General features: G+C 39.7%; 1 non-coding gene and 1 pseudogene across 1 annotated transcript; one reads left to right on the top strand and one right to left on the bottom strand.

Annotated features, from left to right (window-relative positions):
• Positions 1 to 10122: 10122 nt before the first annotated feature.
• Positions 10123 to 10195, top strand: TRNAE-CUC (transfer RNA glutamic acid (anticodon CUC)). Its single transcript has one exon. It is a non-coding gene; the product is annotated as a tRNA-Glu (tRNA).
• Positions 10196 to 21388: 11193 nt separating this feature from the next.
• Positions 21389 to 21856, bottom strand: LOC129513781 (ubiquitin-like; annotated as a pseudogene).
• Between the last annotated feature and the right edge of the window lie 506 nt (positions 21857 to 22362).

Genomic DNA, 22362 nt, shown 5'->3' with positions numbered 1-22362 from the left:
AAGAACTAAGCCAGCTTAGCCTAAGACTTCTCCACTCCTGTAGAAGAACATAGGAAATAACGGAGCAACATCCACAGAACTTGGAAGAAAACAGAGAATTTAATAATCCCTTTGAAGGCAGTTGAAAAAAAATCAAGTATGCATATTTTCAGAATATAGCTGATCACAGTGTGATTTTGGCAAAAGATGCTTTAAAATGTGTTCAAAATAATTTTTGAGGGGCAAATCAGAGAAGAAATGAATTAATGGAGAGTGTGAAGTTAAGGACTGGTAGCAGACATTAAAACCATTCAAAGATGGGGATCTGGTTAAAGGTACTAACCAATGATTAGGATAAGAGTGGTTCTTTTTTAAAAATTTTTATTTTTATTTATTCATGAGAAACAGAGAGAGGCAGAGACACAGGCAGAGGGAGAAGCAGGCTCCATGCAAGGAGCCTGATGTGGGACTTGATCCCGGGTTTCCAGGATCACACCCTGGGCCGATGGTGGCGCTAAACCGCTGAGACACCTGGGCTGCCAAGAGTGGTTTTTGAAATGTTAAAAATACTGTCAACAAATAGAGCACAATATTATGAGTGGCTTGAAAGATAATGTTTAGAATTTAACAATCCACAAGGATGGATTGAAACTTACTACATGCAAAGCATTGAGCTAGGTGTGATTTGGAATACAAGGGAATATAGATGCATTCATTGGCTCTGTTCTTGGGGGAGTTTATGATGTAGGTGGAAAGATAAGTCTCACTGTCTTAGTGAGGTTTAGGCGATGACAAGTGATATGACAAGCCCATATCTGGGGCTAAACTAGAGTGTAATAAGTTTGGATAAAATATGTCAAGTTCTGAAGTAGGTGCTTTTTGGAAGGCATGGAGCATCTGCATCTATCTGTGCCAGAATGAAACTCAGGTCTAGATGGCAGGAAGCCAGACAGAAAGAGATGCATCCCAGGATTGCCTCAGGTACTCATCTGGAGCCCAGGAGGCTGAGGTTTTCCAGTAACTTCACAATCTGGCCAAGTACAGAGATGGCTATTATCATCCTTTGGTGGATGTTATCCTTTCCGGGGCAGTCTTCGATCTGCAGTCCTGGTGCTGCCTTCTGGGCATGCTCTGAGAAGGGGTGACAGCTAGTGGGGAAGTAGAGACCCACAGCTGAAGGAATGCACTGCCCACCCACACCATTCAGATCAGCTCTTGAAATGTGTGTCGTGGCCATACCATGTGGATGGGACATTTCACAGTGCCTGCTTGGGAATAGCGTCTACTGTAGTGGGAGTTGCAGATGCACCGACAGATGCTCTGTCTGTTGGGCGAAGTGGTGAGTATGACAGTGAAGTATGCACGGTGCCCTGAACGCATGAAGAGGGACATTCAGCCTGACTGCCAGGGCTAGTCAGGAAAGAGTTGCTGGAGGAATAATACTTGAAGGATTACAGGAATTTGGCATGTGTTGGTAAGGATGGGAAGAGAAGGAGATTCAAAAGAGAGGAAAAGCTTGAGGAAGAGGATCAAGGCACAGGAGGGCATAATGTGTGCAAGGAACTATGTGCAGGTTGGTAATGCTGGAGCTTTGGGCAGTGTGAGACAGGGGATGAGGAGGGACGTCCCCAAGGGCCAGATCCTAAAGAGCTCTCCATCCCATACCAAGAACCTGGCCCATCGTCTATGTGGGATATGGAACCACTGAGAGATATTAAACAAGAGAATGATATTGCTAGACTGGAATTTTAGATGTTCACAATGGTGGCTGATGGAGAAGGGAACTGGACTAGAGACAGAGAGGTTGGCTGAGTAACTGTCACTTTACCCCCAGGAAGAGATAACAGGCTTGGATCGCGGTTCAAGTGGTAGAAGAGAAGGAGAGAAGTGAGCAGACTGGAGAATGTTTAGGAGGGAGACTCGTGGTGGGTGAGGGAAAGCGAAGATTTTATTGTAATAAAAGCAGTGTATGTACCTTGTAGAAAATTAGAAAATGCAGAGAAGCCAAAAACAAAATCATTAAAAAGATCCTATTCCATCATCCATTGATAGGACTATTAAATTCTTAATGTATATCCTTCAAATCTTTTTTTTTCCCCAGGAAATCATACTGTCCATTTTGTCTTGATTTTTGCTTTTTTCCACCTAATAATCTCCAACTTTTCATGTCCCTAAACATAGGGACATCTTATCTAACATCTCATTTGTAAAATAATTTCCACAATTATCCAAACAAGTCCTTTACACCTAGTTTATCCGAATCAGGTTCTGACCCCAAACCATGAAACACTGATCATTAGAGATTGTAGACATCATGTCATATGGCACAGTCTCTGTTTTCATGATACCGTCTCATTAAAGAGGGAGACCAGTTGAATTACAGAATGTCCCACCAAAGAATGTGTCACCCTCTGGATCCATCTGGTACTTCCTACTGGAAGTGTCAGTTAGCTTGTTCCTCCTAGAGGGAACTTCCTCCACAGTCACTAGTGGGGAAAAAGAAGTAAAAGAAAGCAAATAGTGAACATAAAAAATGTAAGTCCAAATGAGGGGTGCTAAGGAATGAATGAATGTCTTCCCCGCCCCCATTCATGTGTTGAAACCTACCTCCCAAGGGGATGCCTTTAGGAGGTGGGACCTTTAGGAGGGACGTAGGTCCCTATAATGAAGTGAGTGCCCTTAGAAAAGAGGTCCAAGAGTGCTCCCTTGCCCCCTCCCAGCATGTGAGAACAAGAAGGCATCCAGCCTCCAGGACAGTGAGAAATAAATTTCTGTTGCTTATAAGGCACCCAGTCTGTGTTTTTTTGTTTTAGCAGTCCGAATGGCCTACGGCAAGATATAGGACAGCAAGTACAATAGAATTTCGGAAAAGGGAAGATGATATTCAAGCAGACTGTTGAGTATAGGTAAAGCATGGGTAGTTAAGCACATTAGAGAAGAATTCAGGGAAATGGCATAATGAGCAAAGGCCCAGATAAGGGAACATGTGAGTCTGATCTAATGACTTCAGTTCATTCTTTTTATTCAAAGAATGCTGGTACCGCTTACCAAAATTACTGAATGTTACAAGTAGTCACTATTTGTGATTGCTGTGACGTGTAATTAGAAACATTATTAGTGGGGCAGCCCTGGTAGCTCAGTGGTTTAGCACCTGCATTTAGCCCAGGGTGTGATCCTGGAAACCTGGGATTGAGTCCCACGTCAGGCTCCCTGCAGGGAGCCTGCTTCTCCCTCTGCCTGTGTCTCTGCTTCTCTCTCTGTGTGTTCTCATGAATAAATAAATAAGATCTTAAAAAAAAAGAAACATTATTACTACCAGTGTTTACAAAGGATATTTTCTTTCATATCACAACCACCAAAGAATACTGATGTTTCCAACAATTTTACTATCTGAGAGAGTTCAAACAAATGAAATTTATTCGGAATGCACATTTGATATACAAATGTATTACTGTTCTTTCACCTTCTGATTGTGTTTTTTTTTTCTGATTGTGTTTTATTTGGATTAAATAAAGATGTACTTTGGCCTATAAATTCAAGGATGATATAAATTTTTAGAACGCCTTGTGTACATTCCCCTATTGAAAATCTTTTCCTCTGATAAAGCTAGAAAGCTTGTCAGACGTTGGAATGGATATTTTCAGTGAGAAGTTAACTGCATTGAAAATAATGTCGATCCCTGCTTCTGAAAATAAGTTTTATCAAAGGTCTGCTTGAATTTACTTTGGCAATTGATACATCCTCCTAAAATTTGATCATTGAAATGAATAGACCTTTACTTCCAACCTGTGTACCTGAGATTGCCATTGTAATCCTAACAGGAGGATTCTAGATGCTCTCTCTTGAAATGCTGAGAGTTGTTCTCCTTCAGTCCTGTCACTTCTTTGGTGAATATGGTTTGGTTTCTAAACCTTATATTCATTGTGATCTCTTCTCTTTCTTTGTTTCAAAGAGAACACCAGTCCTGAAGTACCCTGGATTCTTCACCCTAAGTGCATCTTGCTGTGATAGCTTTTCATTTTAGTTTTTATTATGTCCACTCATTGCCAAACACTCATCACCCAGGCTGTCATAGCCTGACCCCTGTTTCTGATTCTTCACCTACATACTTGCTAGCAGATAAGTTATACAGAAACTCAAATTTCAGCATACCAGTGAACACAGACACAGACAGATGGACATACAGACACACACACACATACACACACACACAAACACATACCCTCCAGAGATTGTAAAACAATACCCTAAGCCCATTTTCCCTGCCAGGAAACTTTTGATGCAGCCTGACTGATTGATCTTTGAGTCCAAAAAGGAGTTGTTGCTTCTTGAGCACAACCCACATTCTTTCCCAACTCTGGTCCTTTGCCTCTTCCATCTTCCTGCCTTGTAGGAGCCTCTTCCTTCCATCATTTCTAAATCCTGCCTGTACTTAAAGGTTTATCTCGAGTCCATGGAGCTTTTCTTGGTGGCTCCAGGAATCTTAATCTTCTATGAAATTATGTAATGCAATTTGTGTGTGCCGTTTACTTTGACTTTTTATTATTTTTGACTTTTCCTAGTTACTTAACTGTTTCCACATATATGTCGCCCTAATCGCCTCCTTTGACAAAGGACTAGGAATTTTGAACGTGTTGTCTGAATTTATTTTGATTTCTTTCCCAATGACTGTGCACAGGTTGTAAGTACACACCACCCGCCTTTGTGAACTTCTCTCTGATTTGAATTCGATAAGTGCTTAGCTTTTCATACCCTGGCATCTGTCCATTTGTTTATCAATTGTTTAACAAATTGATTCATTTGAGGGCCATGATCCTGGGTTAGGTATCTACTGGATACTGGGATTCATGAGTGAATAAGGGGTGACCATTGTTTATGAGTTTACAGTCTACACAGCTTTGGATGAATAGACGAAAATTTTAATTCAGATCTCAGTTTTAATTCAGATTTTATTATTCAGACTGAATGAAGCTGAATGAAGAACCACAACTGCATGGTATTAACGAATTCATGTAGACAAAGTTGCAAAGGACTTTTAAAACATCCTTGGTCATGAATATGTGAAACTAGTGTTCAGGAATAATGGTGAAATTCATAAGATAGTCAGGATCATTGATTGCTATTTTTTAAAACGTACTTCGGCCTTATATTCTAGGTTTGGAGAGCTGACTTGAAAAATGTGGGGGTAAGCAGGAAGAAATCACATGAGCTCTGCCTTAATAGCTGTTCTGTTTTATTTATTTAGGAGGGTGGTTGAAGGAGAAAATTCTCCTTGAATCGTGCCATATTAGAGAACTCAGTGGAGGCCAGGTTGTATTATGTAGGTTAAGACCTCTGCCTAAACCAGTGGTTTATAACCTTGGCAGAATCAGAATAACTCCAGAATCACCTGGAGATCTTTGAAAAGGACTGCCCGGATCTCAGACCAAAATTCTGATTTAATTGGTCAAGGGGTGGGGTATGGGGTTGGGGATTAAAAGCTGCCCAGGTGATTCTAATGTGCAGCCAAGCCTGAGAACCATTGAAGTAGAGCCAGGTCTCCAATGCAAAGCATTGCCCATTCAGAGGGAAGGCCAACCATTTAGGGTCTTTCTGGTGAGCTGGGAGGTGAGATAGTACCAGAAAGACCAATGTGGCCTGTTCTGGGACAAATGAAAAACACATTTGTGAGGGAGTGATTGGCACCTAAATTATAACAAGCATCTGTCAACTAAATAGGAAAGAAACGACACCACCAGTAGTTCAAAGTATGACAAAATGAATAAACAAGAAAAAGGGTTAGTAAGTATTACTAGGTAACAGTAACATGGGTTGAGAAGACCTGCAAACTTGTATATTAATTTACACTTTTTTCAAGATATATTTTATGTTGAGGGAGGAGCAGATGTCAAAACACTTGTCCAATTTTAAAATGTCACAATTAAATGCGAGCAGGTGTTACACACACACACTATATTTGTGTATTTTATATTGCTCTCAATGAAAATAAGAGCTCAGTCAAAATTTTTAATGTTAATTAATAGCAGAGTTGTGTTAGTGATTCTCTAATACTTTCCTATGGCAGAGCATCTAGAAACCATGAGGCTTTTTATTTTATTTTTTTTTGAGGCTTTTTAATGGAATACCATGAAATATGGATAGAGTAAATATGTAGGAATTAAATATATACTTTTGTGTTAAATTAGACGCTGTCTCTAATAGAAAAATAATGCCTAGACACAATTTATAGCAAGAGTCAAAGGTTTAAGAAAAAAAACCCAACTTTATAAAAACCAAAAGAGAAAGCACTATCGTTAACCTAAATTTCTCTTGGAGTTGCAAAAAAGTCATCATTTTTTAATTTTTAAGGGGCAGGGTATCTTGGTTCTGTACAAGAAAATCAATATTCTTTGAGAGTGTAGTTTGAGAACAATTTCCTTTTATCAATGAACAAAATGCATTAGTATGTGCTGTATTCTTGCTTTTCTGGTGATTCACACAGGGACAGAGCCTAACCCCTGGCACTGTGTGCCATAAACAACTAAAAAGGAGGTAGCTACTGTGGGATGTGCCTTGTAGCAGTGTAAAATATTAAATGAGGATTTCACAAATGAAAAAGGAAGGACTGAAGGAAGGATGGACAGATGGACATCTGTTAAGTGGTGTCCTTCAGAGCTGGCCACAAACTCATTTCAGATGAGGACCCTATTACAAAATGTCTATATCTCATTACACATTTCTTGAACCAGTGCAATAGGTAAAAACTTTAGTCTTAAAGGAATTCATTTTCTATTAAATATTTCTCTTAAAACAAAAATATGTCCTCCCATTTAAACTGTCCAATTATTTTAGTTTTCTGTCATCTGTAAAGTTCCTTGAAACTTTTTTTTGAAAAACCTAAAATTTCTCAAGAAGTCAAATAATAATAAAAAAATCAACAACCTGCAGATTAACAGATGGTAAAATTTTAAGATGCCTTATTAAAAATATGCTAAGCACTGAGGGGGACACTTGGTGGGATCAGCACTGGGTGTTATGCTATATGTTGGCAAATTGAACTCCAATAAAAAAATAATAAAAAAATAAAAATATGCTAAGAAAAAGATGCTACCTAGATAGATTTAAAAATGTGACAAAAGGATACTTTCCTGCATTAACGACTATAATGACCTCTGCTCCTTTCTTATTAAGTGATTGTTTAAGAAATAAAAATCCACCTTCATCAGCAAAGTAAAATTCTTATAACCTTTAGCTAGCCACAGAAACCATGATACAGACTTTAAAATGGGTTGGCCTTTCATCTAATTGGAAGGAAGAAGATGATACATCATGGATGTGCCCCTTACTGATTTTTAAGTGCAGTAAAAATATCAATTAAAATTAAACAAACAAATTTTGTGTGAGTATTTGCTAGAGATTGCTGACCTTTTGTGTGCTTTCTGGCTCTGTCATGATATTTGTGTCTCTGACCCTTTATTCTGTTTGGTTTTAGACTCTTCAGATTTATAGCATAGAAAATAATCTTTATTACATACTTACATATCATGCTTCTTAAGTGAGTTACAGAATGTCTTCCTATACAAATTGTATACTTTTGCATATGATATATAAGAACAAATGCCAATTTTTTTCTGCTCTATTTATAAGGTCCATTAATAATTCATTCATTTGCACTATAAGAGAACAATGCGTTCTAGATGAATTTTCCAGAGAGCTCCAACTTATCATTGAGCATCCAGCTGTAACTGTCAAAACAAAGCAAAACAAAAACTTTTTAGACATGAAGATCTTTTGAAAAAGTCATAGAGTCTAACTTTTCCTCAGTATCTCAGAGTCCTCATTATGGACATCAGGTAAGGAGGAATCCAGTGATGTTCTATCTCGCTGTGGTCCAAATGTGGGAAAAACCTGGGGACTTGATTTCTGCAAGGCAGGCATATGCAGATTTGATTAACGGATGTGCTATGGGTCTGTCCACCTGCCTCACTCCACTTGGAAGTTCTTGAAGGTGGGGACTGTTTGTGGCTTTGTGTCTCAAGCACAGTGATTGGTTGTCCTCTCTCATCAAAAGCTTCATGAGGAAGTGAGCTAAAGGGGATCCTGTCCAAAATCTCTTCCTTTTTGTCCAATTAAACTTTGAATTACAGATACTGACACTAGGTGAGGCTACCCAGAGTTATTGATTTGATACATTCAGCTTTAGTGCATCAATTTCAATTTTAAAATATTGGGTTGGCGGCATCTGGCTGGCTCGGTAGAGCATGTGACTCTCCTTCTTGAGGTCATGAGTTTAAGCCCCAGATTGGGCATGGAGCCTTCTTTTTTTTTTTTTAAGATTATTTTTTTATTTGAGTGAGAGAGAGGGATGGGGTGGGGGGAGAAATTGAGGGAGAGGGACAAGCAGGCCCCAAGCTGAGCATAGAGCCTAACTCGAGGCTCCATCTCAGGATCCTGAGATCATGACCTGAGTGGAAACTAGGAGTTGGTCACTTAACTGACTGAGCCACTCATGCAACCTACTTAAAAAAAAAAAAAAAATTAAGGTATGCTGGGTGGCTAAGTGGTTGGGTGGCTGCCTTCGTCTCAGGTTGTGATCCTGGGATCTGAGATCGAGTCCTGCATCAGGCTCCTGTGGGGAGTCTGCTTCTCCCTCTGCCTGTGTCTCTGCCTCTCTCTGTGTCTCTCATGAATAAATAAAAATAAATAAATAAATAAATAAATAAATAAATAAATCTTAAAAAAATAAAATGATGGATCAACATTTAAAAATGTTTGATGTTCATAAGATGGAAAGTTGATATATAGGAGTCAGAATGCATGAACATTTCAACATATATGCATTTGTTGGTTATGACTTTTGGTTTGAACCCAATGGAGCCTATACTGTAGTACTTAATAGGTGCTTACTATGGTTTTAATCAAGAGACCAAAACAAGGAATAGCATGAAGGATTTCTGCTTCATTTAATTCTAACAATTGTTCCATAATAAGAAGTCTCACCTGGTAGAAGCTGAGAGTTAAATCTCATCAGGTTTGAGGACAAATAAATTGTCAAATTTCACATGTGGAGAGGTAACCCCTTATTCATCTTTTCAGCAGAATGATGAATTTTTAGTGTCTCCCACTATGATGAGCCTAACCTCCCACCAGTTTAGAAGACAATCTAAGTCTAACACAGAAAAAGAAGTTTAAATTCCCAGCTGCTTTGGATGTACAGCAGGTCCTTACAGTCCTTACATCAACCTGTGGGGAAAAGGAATTTGGCTGGGAGTTGGTCACAAAGTGCAAAGTATTTAAACCCATGGTTAACCACCCTCACAGTCCTGGTGAAATGCCATTTCCTCCTCCTGAGTTCCTTGCAGCTTCCTCCTGAATATAATAAGCTCATGACTTGGATCATCAGATTTTTTATCACAAAAGCAGAGCATATACCCCTGTCACATCCTGAGGCTCTCTGGGACTTACTGTCTCATGGAGGCTTAAGGTCATTTTGCAAATTCATTCAAGGCCAGTTAACTGCCTCTCCCCTCCCTCCCTCCAGCATCTTTAGCCTCTCCTCTCTCTGTAGTTAGTCTGTCACTTATAGAATCAGGACAGTGACAATAAAAATTAAATTTAAACAAAAAGTAAATTCAGCTATGCCTCAATTCTTTACTTATTTTTGGCAAGAAGAAAGAATTTTTTCCTTCTTTCTTGTCTCTCTTTTTTTTTTTTTTGTAAATGCAAAATGTAGTCTTATTTTCAGCTTTACAGAGGTATAAGTGAGAAAGAAAATTATAAAATATTTAAAATGTGCAAACACTGGCTCGATATGCATACACTGTGAACGGGTTTCCACCAGTGAGTTAATGAATACTTCCGGAACTTTTGTCTTTATAGAAGTTTCCCTGGTGCTCTTTCTGATCTTCTCAATTCTTTATGTTTACCTCTGTCTTAGTCTTTGAGTCATCAGTGCCTATTATCATTGAGAACTACATCTCATCAGAGAGTCTGAGAGTTCAATATAAGATGGTTGTAGCTCTCTCTACAAGCACATTTATTTATTACAAATAAGCTCTACACCCAATGTGGGGCTTGAACTCATGATCCTGAGATCAAGAGTCCTGCAGTCTAGCCACTAAGCCAGCCACCTGCCACCCTCTGCATTTAAATAGGAAATAGGGTGCCTGGCTGGCTTAGTCGGTAGAGCATGTGACTCTCCATCACAGGGTCATGAGTTCAAGCCCCATATCGGGTGTGTGGCCTACTTAAAATTTTTAAAAATTAAATAAACAAAATAAATAGAAACCAGGCTCTAAAAATATATCCGTTGGTAGATAGGGTTAACCAGCTGTCAATACTTTTAAATATCAGACCACTTCTCCCATAAATGCAAGGGTGCTAGATTTGTAAACTTAGACATTTTACAAACTACAAACTAAATTTACTACAGAGTTAGTAAAATATTCCTTAAGTGTCAGTGGGTAGTAGAAAATGTGGAATCTGGAAGCTTGTTGTAAAACCCAGCCTTTTGTGATTTTAGGATTGATGGATGACCTTTCATAAACAGCTTTCATTTCACGTGCCTTTTTATTTGCTAGGCACTGCATTAAGCGCTTTCTATGGTTTTTTCATTTAATTTCTGTAACAGTTGTGTGAAGAAGGTACTATTATTGGTAAGAAAACTGACCCTGAAATAGGTTAAATAATTTACTTGCTCAGGGTCACACAGCTAGAAAGATCCAGAGGCAGAACCCAATTCAGATCTGAGTGAATTCAAAGCTCGCACTTTGAACCATTGGGCCGTGTTGCCAATGTAGTGGTATCTGACGCATCTCTCCTCTCATTATGTCTTAGATGCCTGAAATTCCCCAGACTGATTTATTCCTTTATGTTAAGGCCCCGTCTCTTGTTAAAATACTAATGCTTTGGGTGAGTCAATACTGTAAGCTCCTTTGGTCATGAATACTTTTGTGTGAGTTACTGTGTTAGAGTCTTTCTACCCTGATTCGTTTTGGCTAAAAATCACTGGGAACTAAAGAAAGACAAACTTTCTCCATTAGGTTAAAGTACCTGAGTCTTCTTTTAGCTTCTAGGAGTTGGTGATATCAGAGATTTCATATCAAACAAAGTTCTTGGATTAGATGACATTTCTGCAATGAAATTTCATATGTAGCCCACCAGAACAATTTTTTAAAAAAGATTTTATTTATTTATTCATGAGCTACACACACAGAGAGGCAGAGACACAGACAGAGGGAGAAGCAGGCGTCTGACATAGGACTCGATCCCGGGTCTCCAGGATCAGACCCTGGGCCAAAGGCCGCGCTAAACCACTTGGGCTGCCCTATCAGAACAATTTGAATGAAATACTTTGAAGTGTGTTTCTATCGAGTCAGTTAAGAGGCTTTAATTGGAAAGCTAACCATCAACAAGCCACATAAAATCCTCTTTATTTTCAGCCAGGTTTGTGCAAGTGGGATTTAAAAGGTAACCCAACTGGTCAGGAGAAACTGTTGGCTAATGTTGCTAATTTCCAATCTGTTTTAAACTGGGATTCATGGCTCCTGCCTGTTCTCCTGGGGGCGGTTTCCGAGAGATCTGACATGCTTTCCCTGCATAATTGAAGTGTTGTTAATCAAAGAGATTTTACACATTATTTTTAAGTGGCCCTTTAGGTGCTCCCTCTGATAATTGTGTGAAAAAGTAGAAACACCAAGAGAGGGATGGAAACTTGAATGAACTAAATAGAAACTGAACAACTGGCAACATTTGACTTCTTTGCTAAGTAATGGAGACAGGTGAGCCCAGCAACCAGGGTTCACAAGGTTCACCCCCAGGTCATGTCTATGCCACTTGCCTCTCTCTCTCTCTCTCTCTCTCTCTCCCTCTCTCTCCCTCTCCTCTACCTCCTCTGGCTCTGTCTTTCCAGCCATAGGTGTGGATAAGAGGCTAAAGGTGGGTGATTCATAGCACCTCACCCCACCTGACTCTGGGCAGGTTAAGATTGTATTTATTTAGGGATCCTGGCAATCGGGTTGCTTTTTTTGGATTAACTTAGTTTTTCCCCTCTATTTTAATTAAACAGTATATATTTTCTAAAACTTAAGGCATCAGGCCAACAAGCTGAACCTTTCTGGTCTGACCACGCCAAGCACTAAAATCTGACCGCAATGTTTAGTTAGGGTACACCCAGGTCAGATCGTTACCGATAACAATGCCTGAAAGGGCTTTGTTTTACCTGGGACGTGGGAAGACAACAAAAGAGTTCAGTGAAATGGACAGAACCTGAACACTTGATACCATCAGACATTTGAATTATGCAACTGATTTCTTTCTTTATGATTGTAAGCTTACAAAACAAAATTTTCATATGTTGGTTTTCTACATAGCTCACTTATAGCAGGGTGGAGGGTGACCTGGGGTAGGGTAGAGAAGCCAGGATTTGCTTTACTACCCACACACTGTATTTTTTTATTATAAGCGAACCTACTGGCCTGCAGATTCATTAACTTTATCTCCTGTGATGTTGTCAGGGCACGTCAGCCCCCTGAGCCCAATCAACTCTGGAGAGTGACAGGAGTGAGTTTGGGAGTGTGCAAGTTGGTGGGGTGTGTCCTGGATAATGGTGAGTGGGAGCTGGTGTCACTTGGGTGGTCAATCAGCTGTCCTTCCCCAAAGAGACACCCAGATGTGATTGCTCGCCACCGTTTAAAACTTTTACACCAGCGTCTTAGATCCCAGAATGAGAATTGTGTGACTTCGCTGATTCACCCCAGTGAGAGTGTGTGACTCAATCAGCTCTTTGGTTAAGTAGACAATTGTCTCTCCTGCAAATTCCCTGTAAAGGCATATTAAAAGGAAAAGGAAAAAAAATGTTTTGACCCAAATTACACTGCATGATTGGCAAATTGTCTCAAGTAGACACAACCTTAATGGCTGAGTCTGAATATTTTTCCTTTAAAAAGTGAACAGGCTAATAATTACCTAAGTTACTCATTATATCTAAAATTATTTTATACCATGTTGTGAATAATCCCAGGATTAAAAAAGGCAAGAAAACATGATTGCTTTTGATTTAGTGAACACTTTCTGAGCACCTCTGATGTATTCAGGTGTTGTGTTAGGTTTTTTTGCCTGTTACTTCACTTAATTGTAAACACAACTCAGTGAGGTAGACACTATCTACATTTCACCAATGAAGAAACCCAGGGTGGTTTCTTAATCTTGGGTAGTTTAGTAACTAGATTAAAGTGAGAGAAAGAAGGGGCACCTGGCTGGCTCAGTAGGAAAAGCATGTGATTCTTGATCTTGGGATCATGAGTTTGAGCCCCACATTGGGGTGTAAAGATTACCTAAATAAATAAAACTTAAAAAATAAGTAAAATAAAGTCAGGAAAAGAAAATGCCAGAACCAAACGTTTAGCCCACATCCTACACCTTTATGTCTTGATGTCTCGGGTATATCACATGGTGTCTTTTGATTTTTTTTTCCATCCAGAGTTGTGAATAAAGTTTGAAAATAAGATATCTGAGTTAACAGTGGGAAATACTCTAATTAGAAAATTTTAAATACTGATCATTCTGTGACTTTTTTTTCACTTTCTCTCTCTGGATATTTATGAGATGTCAGAATCATCAAGGATAGAAAATTGCTTTAAGCTAATTAAAAGTTAAGAGGGTCGACATTTAAAAGAAAAATGTATACTCCTCAGCAGATAAAACTGGTTTTGCTCTTGGCTACAATTATGAACCCAAACTAAACTTTTGATTCTGGGCTTCTAAGTTTGCCTAGGAGTCCACTGCTGGCTAATTAGATTTAATTCACTTCCATTAAGAAAGGTTTATTGAACAGTCATTATGGAATAGACACTCCCTCAAGAACAAGGCATGACAAGTAAATGGACAGCTGCAATATCCTGTAAGAAATACCACCACATTCCAGTGCTATCAGGGTAACACCAGAGGAATAATAGCATGGCCTTCTGAAGATTTCCTAGCCGTTCTGTTGTTGGTAATCTCTTGAGCCAGGAAAAGGGTACCAAAATGGGTGGTGTTTGTTTCCAAATGGTAGCATTATTTTGTTTCTTTCTTTTTTGGGGGTAAGATTTATTTATTTATTTTAGAGAGAGAGCACGAGCAGGAGAGGCAGAGGGGGAGAGAGAGAAAATCTTAAGCAAACCCCCTGCTGAGCTCAGACCCAACACAGGGCTCAATCTCATGACCCCCAGATCACAACCTGAGCCAAAACCAAGAGTCAAATGCTTAACCAACTGCACCACTCAGGCACCCCTATTTTGTTTCTTTATAATTCTCTATACTTTCTGAATTTTCAAAATTGATCATTATTGCTCCAATGATCTGAAAAAATGACGAAGCAACTGGAAAAAGCAAAACCACATCAGAAACAAGGATCCCTACCTTTGCTGCATCATCATTCCTTGAGTCTGACTTTGCCTTCAATCCTTATCACTGGGTCACATTTTGCGGGCCTAGCTCTGTGGGTGAATGGGAGGGAGTAGGGCAGGTGTAACAAGAGGTTAGTTCCAGGGGTTAAAACTGAGGTATCAGAACTCAACCTGTGATGTTTTTTCTTGTTTTTCTTTTGAGGATGGGTCTAGAGAACTGAGGCTGGTAATGGCTGGGCCTACAGGATGAGAATGATCCCAACGATTGAATTACATTGATTCTGTATCTAATAAAGTTTTGACAGGTAATTTATTTTCAGTCGGCTGAGTCAGATTTGGTTGGTTCAGTGACTATGACTTTAGATACACATGAAGTCTGTGTATAATCATTTTTTTTTTCCCCTTCAAAGCATCTCTTTCCCCTGTTGGTCTAATCAAGTACGTAAGTGAAGGAGAAAAGAGGTCAAGTCCTGCTTCCATCCCTCTTGATGATGGGGTAGGGAGATAGGACGAGGGGAATTAGGACACCATGTGAAACAGAGTGGTGTTGAACTACTATCAAGCCACCAAGGGTTTCTGAACAGGCCACTTTGTCTCTCCTCAGGGACCGAAGAATCTTGGCGTTCCCGGATGTGTTGAAAGACAAACTATAAATGGGCAGTTTAGAGTAAGACCAGATAAATACATGCTTTAGCAGCATAGATATTAGACTCTTGAGGGAAAGGACTATTTTATTTGATTCTAATTTTCTGGAAAGTGCCACCTACAACCCAAGCATGGTCAAAATAGCCTGTAATAATTTGTCATGTGGTGCTTATGTTATCTATTTTTGCATTTCTCCAAGAGAAGCTATAAAGGATGTGTTGACACCGGTGTCGCTGCCTGCTTTGCCTGTGGCTATTGCCACTGGATGAATCCCTTTGACTCTGTGGAAACAATTGAAAAGTGTTACAGTGTATTATTGCTGAAAGGACAATGCAATGATTGTTTGGAAAGGCCCCTTGCCTTTAGGATGCAGATGGATTGTGATGTGCTAGTCAGGGCTGAAAGAACCCTTATTTTTGTGTTCCCTGTCTCTGGAAGAAGACATACTGAAAACAGAGTAAATACATTCTGATAATTCCAGTGTCTTCTATGAAAACAGAAGCATTGTTGGTTTTTTTTTTTTTTTAAGTGAAAAGGCAAAATATATTTCACGGTGTATTTGGTATTTGGTTTATTGCTTTCTATATACATACAAACACACACACACACACACACACACACACCCCACTTCGCCTACACCTATAGTTTCGGCCAAGAAGTGAAGGCTTTTTTAAAGACAAAGAAAAGGCAAAATATATTTCACGGTGTATTTGGTATTTGGTTTATTGCTTTCTATATACATACAAACACACACACACACACACACACACACACACACCCCACTTCGCCTACACCTATAGTTTCGGCCAAGAAGTGAAGGCTTTTTTAAAGACAGTTGAGAAAATGTCTGTGTGTGCGCCACAATCTTATTTGGATAGTTATCTTAATTTGTTCTGAACTCTGACTAGTTCAAATAGTATATTGGAAAGACCATAGTTTTTTGTTGTTTCATTTTTCTGTTCTGGCTGGAAGAGCTTATTGTTGAAAAAGACAAAGGGACAAAATGGGCTGTACATTGATTGTTGTCGTTCTGAAAAAGAATAGAAGGTTCCAGACAATGTGGCTGATGCATCATTAAACACATGTGTGGTTGAGAGAAAAGACTTGAGTGTGTACTCTGGCAGGTAGGGCACAAGATAATGTGCTCTCACACTAGATTAATTCTCTAAGCTTTGATATTTGAAAAAGGTGGATTTATTGCAATACAAGCCTGGTTTCTTTTCTGTCCTAAGAGTCATAAGACAAGATAATTTGAGGGCTGCAACCTGAATGAATCTCAGCCACTTGGTCAATAGAGAGAAGGCAGCAGATGCAGAAGGCAGGAGATTATAACCAGAAGTCTGTCTGAAGGCAGATTTGATCTGTTGTCCCAACATGGCATGTACTCCAGGATAAAAATAATACCTGTGTAAAAAAAACAAAGAAAAGAAAAAAGAAAGGGATGCCTGGGTGGCTCAGCGGTTGTGTCTGCTTTCGGCCCGGGGCGTGATCCTGGAGGCCCGGATCGAGTCCCACATCAGGCTCCCTGCATGGAGTCTGCTTCTCCCTCTGCCTGTGTCTCTGCCTCTCTCTCTGTGTCTCTCATGAATAAATCAATAAAGTCTTTTTTTTTTTAAATAAATAAAGTCTTAAAAAAAATACCTGTGTGTTGGTGTTACTGTTTCTTCATATCAATGTGTAACAGTGCCTGAGCCCGCACACCTGTGCTTCCCTAAACCTAGAATGAGAGATTAAATGGAGAGTTCAGTACATGGGACACAGAGTCAAAACCTTTCACCCTCCGTTCAGAAGCTGGGTGAGGATCATACAAATTAGACAATTGGACGGGTTCTGAAAAAGTGTAGAGGACCCAGGTCCTCATGTGATTCTCCTTAATCATCTGTGATTCTAGCTTAATGGGATTAATGAACAAAAGAAACCAGAATGTCTGGTTTCAGATATGAATCAATCAAGACATTTTACACTAAGTTCTCCACACTTGTTACAGAAACAGTCCTATCCATTTTTTGATGGAAAGAGAATAAAGTTTAAATGCCTTAGTTATTTTTTTATAATAAATTTATTTTTTATTGGTGTTCAATTTGCCAACATACAGAATAACACCCAGTGCTCATCCCGTCAAGTGCCCCCCTCAGTGCCCGTCACCCATTTACCCCCACCCCCCGCCATCCTCCCCTTCCACCAACCCTAGTTCGTTTCCCAGAGTTAGGATATTAAAATGTGTTTTAATATTTAAGATATAGTTAGGCCTTTCTAAATATTTATTGGAGTGATCTAAAGAGTAAACTCTCTCCATAGGCCAAACAAGACCTACTATTGTAATTATAACTGATTATTGACATTATTAATTATTTTATCTTATTCTGTATTATTGAAAGTACCTTAAGATCTTTAACTATACCATGTAATACAAAAGAAAAATAAAATACCTTTTTAAAGTAAAGATTTATTTATTCACTTGAGAGAGAGAGCATGAGTGGGAGGGGGTGTTGCAGAGGGAGAGAGAGAAAATCCTAAGCAGACTCCATGCTGAGTGCGGGGCCCAACTCTGGGTCAATCTCATCACCCTGAGACCACGATTCAAACCGAAACCAAGAGTCTGATGCTCAACCAACTGTGCCACCCAGGAGCTCCTAAAATATCTTTCTATAGAAATTTGATATGTCTTAACGTAATTTGGGGCTTTCTCCTTAGTCAGAGACTTAATGTTTTATTGCTTTGGCAAAAAATGAAATCTTTATCACAGGATCTCCATTTATCTAATGTAGAGATTTTATGGAAATTACCAAATAATAACACCTTTAAAATTTAATTCAATCAAAACTTATCAAATATATAATGCATATCAGACACGTTGCTAGGTATTGGGGATACAAAAAAATAAGGGGGGCAGAGATTGTAGTCCAGGAGAGTAGACAGGTCTTCCTTCAAAAATACAATTTGGAGGGGTTCCTGGGTGGCTCAGTCTGTTGAGCATCTGCCTTCAGCTCAGGTCATGATTCCAGGGTCCTGGGATTGAGCACCAAGTCAAGCTCCCTGCTCAGTGGGGAGTCTGCTCCTCCCCCTCCCTCTGCCTCTCCCCCTTCACCCATCTACTCATGCTCTCTCTATGGCTCTGTCACAAATAAATTAATAAAATCTTAAAAATCATACGATTTGGAAAATGCAATAAGAATAGACTGTCTATACAATGGAAACACATTCAAAGAGTCACTCATTTTAGGGCAGTACATAAAATACGCCAGGCTCACCTCCTATCTTAATGTTCAACTACTTTGCTGTCAGGAAGTTCTCCCTTATATGCAATGTAAATCACTTAGTAACTGAGGAGAATATCATAGTCATTTAACCACAAATATCATGGCTGAACATCCTCTATCATGAGTGGGGAGGAGCAGAGGGAGTGAGAGAAAGAGGATCCTGAGCAGACTCCTTACTGATTGTGGAGCTGCACACGGGGCTTGCTCCCTTGACCTCAAGATCATGACCCAAGCTGAAATCAAGAGCCAGTTGCACAACCGAGCTCCGCAGGTGCCCCAGGAAATACACTTTTTTTAAAAAAAAGTTTTATTTAAGTAATCTCTACACCCAAGATGGGGCTCAAACTCATGGCCCTGAGATCAAGAGTCTCATGCTCTTCTGTATGAGCCAGAGAGGTACCTTGGTAAATACACTTTCAAGTAAGGAATATTAGAATATTAAGTTTGGTGTGTGTGGGGTAAGTTTTCTCTTTGTAAATTATTTTAAGAAAGTTACAGATCAATTACATAGATGTTGTATATCAAACATATTAGTAATGACACTAATTTTTTTAGTGCCTGTCATGATTCTCACACTAATTTTTTTAGTGCCTGTCATGATTCTCAGTGATGTAGTGAAGAAAAGACTAGAACAGTTTATTGGTTGGGCCTGGCAGAGAGTTAGCTTAGGGATCTAAGATTCTGCTGAGAATAGCAGCTGTTACTATGCTCTATTTACTCTATCTTCCCACTGCTCTGTGAGCTCCGTGGTGTATCCCAGCACCTGCTAGAGAGTCATTGTCAATGGTTATTGAGTTAATAAATAAAAGATATGACTGGATCAGAGCACAGTGTCCTTGAGGAATCATTGAAAAAACCAGAGTTGCATCTAACATTTAATAATGTTTAATGGGATGGCAAGAATGGAGAAAACAAGCTTTGAAAGTTTTAATTTTTGTCTTGTTTTTGAGAGGAGAGTGGGACAAAATTCTTTTTTAAAATCTAAAATCCACTTCTAAATATATTTGTATTTATCTATAAAATATTGAATGATTTTAGGGGTGACCCTGTGTTTTTAAGAAAGTGTGCCTCACACATAGTTTTAAAATTGCAGATTATTAGGAAATTAATAAGGGAAGTGACTTTGTAAAAAGAGGCTAAAACAGGGACTGACTAATAGAGAAAGAAAGTGAAACTTCTCTCTCTCAAATGGGCAGGAAGAAATGGTTGAGAGTATAGGGGAAGTTGGATATCCAGAAACCTTCAGGGTTTGAGAAGATTTAATCAGAAAAGTTTAGGCCTCTTTACTCAGTGTAGAGATGTGGTTAGTTTGTTCTTTCTAGTTTGTATGAGAAACTGAGAGGCGAAAGGGTCAGAGGGAATGGGATATTACCAGAAACATAATATATATTTGATTAATCAGCACAAATAGCCCAAATAGGGCAAATAGCCTGATGATTGGCTATTAAAGTGGGAAAACCCTGACAGCGGTAAGAAACCACAAAGTCTTTTTGTTGCCAGACTTGGTCTGAATTCCCAGAACCTTGGCCAAAACCAGGAGAAATTTAATAGAAGTAGGATTTCTAATCAAGGTCAGGGATAAAGTCAAAGATGGACCAAATTGTGACAGATGCCAGTGATGGGTAGAAGGAGGAAGCCAAGGCTTTGTTGAATTTTGCTTTATTTTATTTGTAGAGGTAGCATTTTCTGTTTAGTCGAGGGTTACTGCATTGATAGTTTAAAAAGAACGAGTGAGGAATTATGTTCACCTTGCACTTAAATTGTAATCTCAGTAAAGCCTAATAGTTTCATGGCTGCAAACAAAACTTTCTGCCTCTCGGGGAGTTACCAGCCTTATCTCAGATATAATTTGGAGGAGTCAATAAACTTCTTAAAACCTGAATTTATAATGTAAAAATGATAATGTTATAAATCAGTGAGCACATTCTAAGACTCATTAAGAGAGTGTCAGATAGTATAATAAAACAAATTCAGTCAGAAACCCAATTTCATTTTTTAAATATTTTATGTATTTTGAGAGAGAGAGAGAACAAGCAGGAGGAGGGGCAGAGGAGGAAGGAGAAGCAGGCTCTCCACTGAGCAAGGAGCCCGATGTACAGCTTGATCCCTGGACCCCGAGATCATGATCTGAGCCATAGGCAGATGTTTAATCTACTGAACCACCCAGACAACCCCAGAGACTCAATTTCAAATCACTGGGCTATCTAATGCAATATGTCATTAGACATTTATCATCACTCCATTCCTTTTGCTTTAGACTAAAGGTCTATACAATGATCCCCTGAGTCTAACACAGTGGCTGGCATATTAGGAAGAATCCTATAAATGTGTATTTGATAAGTAAATGAATGGTTCATTCATAAAGACTATCTATCATCTATTTATCATCTATCTATCATCATCATCACCATCATAATCATCATCATCATCTATCTGTTATACTCTATGTCTGCTCACTCAATAGGAATTTGCAGTCTAATTGAGGGAGACCCACTAATAGCTATGTTAGTCCCTACACAGTAAGTACTATGATAATACTAGGAAGAAAGCCTTTCCCAGCACATATTCCTTAAGAGGAAGGAAGTAATTCTAATTTGGGCATCCTGAAAGCTTTATGATGGAAATCACATTTGATCTGGCAATGAAAAGACGGAACTCAAAGCAGTGCATTCCAGGTATGAACATGTAAAGCGTGGTGGGGGAAGGGGAACAAATGGCTCAGTTAAATTACAGATTGCATGGCCCACAAACTGGAAAACAAGCTGAAAGGGAAAGGTTGAGTTGGATGTTGGAGGGCTTTGAACACCCCACTTCTGGGGCCTCATCTCTTTCTCTAATGGGGGTGATCCTAGCACCTTTTGTACACCCCAGAAATAAAAATTTCTAGTACATGGGGATCCCTGGGTGGCTCAGCGGTTTGGCGCCTGCCTTTGGCCCAGGGCAAGATCCTGGAGTCCCGGGATCGAGTCCCACGTCAGGCTCCCGGCATGGAGCCTGCTTCTCTCTCCTCCTGTGTCTGTGCCTCTCTCTACATCTATCATGAATAAACAAATAAATCTTTAAAAAAATTTCTAGTACATAACCTCAATATATGAATACCAACTTCTGACTCACATATTAATATATACTATATATATATATATATATTTTTTTTTTTTACCATGCAACAAAACTTTTATTAACATTTTGAACAGCTATTGAGAAAACCAGTGATTCAGCTCTTACTGAAACTGGTAATTTCTAAACTTAAATTGGGGCAAATGGCGAGAGTGCAGAGCAATGCCATCATTGGGCACTAAGAATTCAAGACTGAAGAATTAACAGCCACCCCTCAGACGGAGAACCAGGTGGAGACTTGACTCTTTCTGGATGTTGTAATCAGAAAGAGTGCGGCCATCTTCCAGCTGCTTGCCTGCAAAGATGAGCCTCTGCTGGTCAGGGAGGGATGCCCTCTTTATCCTGGATCTTGGCCTTCACGTTTTCGATGGTGTCACTGGGCTCCACCTCCAGGGTGATGGTCTTGCAGGTCAGGGTCTTCACGAAGATCTGCATACCACCCCTCAGGTGCAGGACCAGGTGCAGGGTTGACTCTTTCTGGATGTTGTAATCAGCCCGGAAGCAGTGACAAGTGCCAAAGGACGCTCTCCCGCATCACTTCCTTCCCTTAAAGCCTGAGTGAGAGTGCGTGTGTGTTCATCCGTGTATCATAGTGGGACTATGACAGATATGACTCCTCCTTGTCGTCAGTGTTCCTTGAAGCTGCCAGGGAATTCCCAGCCCAGGGAATATCCCTCAGTCAGCATCCATGTTCCTGGGTCCTGCCCACACCTGGCAACAGGGGTGGTGGTGGGTGGAAAGAAAAGAGGGCAAGGCCCCAGGAAGTGTGGGTTTTAAAAAGAGGTTCCAGGTAGGCCCCAGCTCTGGTCCTCTGGGTTTTGAAGGAAGTGGGAGGACAAACATGGACCTTCAGCACTGGGTTCCTGGGGAATATGGCCCAGCTGACCCTGCCCCTTCAAGTGTAGCAAGAGACAAGCAGGATCTTGTCACTCCATTCTGAATAAAGCTCTATGAGCTGGGTTGGAAAGCTGGAAAATAAAAGTAGAAAATATTCT

The sequence above is a fragment of the Nyctereutes procyonoides genome, unplaced genomic scaffold, assembly GCF_905146905.1.
Source record: "Nyctereutes procyonoides isolate TBG_1078 unplaced genomic scaffold, NYPRO_anot_genome, whole genome shotgun sequence".
NCBI classification, from domain to species: Eukaryota; Metazoa; Chordata; class Mammalia; order Carnivora; family Canidae; genus Nyctereutes; species Nyctereutes procyonoides.
This window is presented reverse-complemented; position numbering and strand designations above follow the sequence as displayed.